Source organism: Sardina pilchardus, chromosome 1 (genome assembly GCF_963854185.1).
Source record: "Sardina pilchardus chromosome 1, fSarPil1.1, whole genome shotgun sequence".
Classification (NCBI taxonomy): domain Eukaryota; kingdom Metazoa; phylum Chordata; class Actinopteri; order Clupeiformes; family Clupeidae; genus Sardina; species Sardina pilchardus.
In genome coordinates, this window is record NC_084994.1 from 13,438,125 (window position 1) to 13,440,993 (window position 2,869).

The following is a 2,869-nucleotide window of genomic DNA, read 5'->3' on the forward strand; positions in this document are numbered from 1 at the left end:
TACCACAGTTAAGATACTCTGAAAAACAGACTTATTATATTAAAAGATTTAAATAACAAAACTACTGACTACGTTACTTACGAAAACATATTTATGCCATCTGTGACCACCTGTCCCGCTTTACGTTGTACTGTACAGCAATTTTACCCTTTGTCCCACCTCACGCAAATTGAGCATCTGTCCCGCTTTTTCATTCGACCCTGGCCAATTGAAAATAAATACACAAATATGTTCATAGGCGTAGTGTTAACCCTTAGATGCATAAGTGGGGTCAAAAATGACCCCGGAGGTTGTTTTCTTGCAGTATCCTCTTAATTTTACATTTTCTTCATTTAACCTTCCATGTATTCCTCAAATAGGTTGTCTTTGACATGAGGCCATTTGGATTTGTGTCTAATTATTATATTTTTAAAGTAATTTCATGTTTTGTATCAATACCACCGATCCGCATACGTGGGGTCAAAAATGACCCCAAGCATTTTCTATGGACTTTCAAAAGTTAACCCTAGGATCTTTTGATTTTTATCAAAGTAAGGTAGTAAGTAAGGTATACATTTACTGTTGATTATCACATCTCATGTCAGCAGTCTCACCATCCTGAAGGCTATTTTTACACAACAACATAAATCTAAGTATCATCATATAATGTGGCGGCCAAGCGTTCATAGCGACGTCGCTTTTTGATCCTTCGATGTCCACTCTTCCTATCATTGTGAAGGAGAATTCACCAAGCGATATTTACAGAGGGATTTGTTGATATAGCATTCTTGGCCTGATTTGTATGACTTTTTATGCCTAAAAATAGGGCGAAAATTCATTTTTTTAAGCCAATTGGCAGTATTTTCTTATTTACTGGATAACAAAAGAAGATATTCATAATCACCTCTGTAAATGTTTTTTTATTTGATATATTAACATTACAAAAAAACAATTTTCAACCTGGCTTTTTCCAATGGTCAGATTCTTCGCATCAAAACATATATGCAAATCAGCGCATATTTAATTAGACATGACCTAATTAGCATATTTAAACATAAATACAGAAAACTTGCAATACGTTTTTTTTCTCCTATGTATGTGAGTATTCAACTGGTAAAGTTTCATGAAGATATCTCTAAGTTAAAAACTTTACCCTATTCACCTATGTTGAGATCATTTTAGGATGTTTACCCTTTTTGCCTTTCTAAAAGCTGTTTAGTAATAAAATGTTAATAAAAAGTGATACATCATATGTCCAACATGAAATAATAATTTTTTTGACAAATATATAATAAAAATCATCATCTTTAACCAAAATGAAAGACATTATTTGAGTTTAAAGCAAAAAACGCATGCATTCTAATTGGGGTCATTCTTGACCCCACTCATGGAAGAGTGTAGGTATTGGCAGCCTATGCATCTAAGGGTTAACTTATGTCCAATAGTTCAGAGGAAAGCAATAAAATCAGTAGTCGATAAGCTTAATCGTACGTCAATCAAACTGTTGCCTGGTGCACGAAAGCCTCTGCAACGTTGTCAAAGATCTCCAATAGCGCGCTCTTAGGTCAGGTTAAGCAGCCATGGCCAGTGTGGCCACGAAAAAGAGAAGATGCACTTTTAATAGTGAATAGACCACAACATAGCCCACTCTTGGCAAAGACCTGTAGACGGCAAAGCATTTTGCATTTGCGTTTTTCTCTAGGGCACGGTGAAGAATATGATGTGAAGCGACATGGTGCAAGCGAGTCCTACAAAACTAGAAAAGCACTCCGAGAGCGCAGACCTAGGCCAAGCGAAAACATAACCGTCTCTTCCCATTTAATCGTTTGTTCCGTAGGTCATTTCAGACCATTCCTGAAAATTCCATCCATAACTGTTTGAGTTATCTTGCGAACCAACAGACAACGAACAGACAGACAAACAAACAAACAGACAAACAAGCCAAGATTCTGGTTTACCTTATTTGCACTGAAATTGTTCAACTTTCTATAGGCAAGCCCTTAACATTTTGCAGTATATAGACTAGGCCTTATATTTGGTTGAACTTAAATAGGTTAGGCCTAATATTTTTTGTGTGTCTTTTGTGTGAATTTGATTAACTGAGAGCATTATTTTAGCTGCATGCCTGGTCCTTTGGACAGTTGACTATTTTGATAGTCCCAATAAAGACGAGATAAATAAAGACAAAATTAGTGTTTTGCCTTTTAGGTAGTATCTTAATATTTTGGTTTTAAAAATGTTGCTTATTAGATAGACAATATATCTTACGTCTAAAGTTATTACGTCTGTCCCACATTGTCCCACTCTACCATGCTACTTGTCCCAAATTTTGTCTGACTGGAGGTGGTCACCCTAGCCTTCATCATAATCGTTTAGATTGGGACATTTCTCCTACTTTGGACTTCATCCACTGCCATAATTCCATGGTCTCAAGAAATTGTTCAGGTGTTCCAGATGGAGATCAAAAGGCGTATTTTCCCACTATCCTCCTCTACCATACCAAAACCTGTTCCATATCACACTGTGTGTCAGGCGAGGGGGCAGTGTCACCTTCACCTACAGTGTTAGTAAGAAGGTGGCTGTGCCAATACGCTTCATAGAAAAGCAGGGCAACTTTATAAATGTTCACCTGCCTCTCACCATCCCCTTCTCTTACTGAATTATGCATGTTTAACAGAAGGAAGCCAGTCTTTTGTGTGTTTCTTTTGATAATAGCTTAAATGTTACAGTATTTCTTTGCTGTAAGTTGCCTTGGATGAAAGCATCCATCAAGTGAATAAATGTCAATAAATGTAAAACATATTTTGAAAATATTTTTATTTTAATCTTAATACATAATAAAACATTCAAACACTTCAATGTAATCATTTGTAAAAAAGTCACAGAGGGT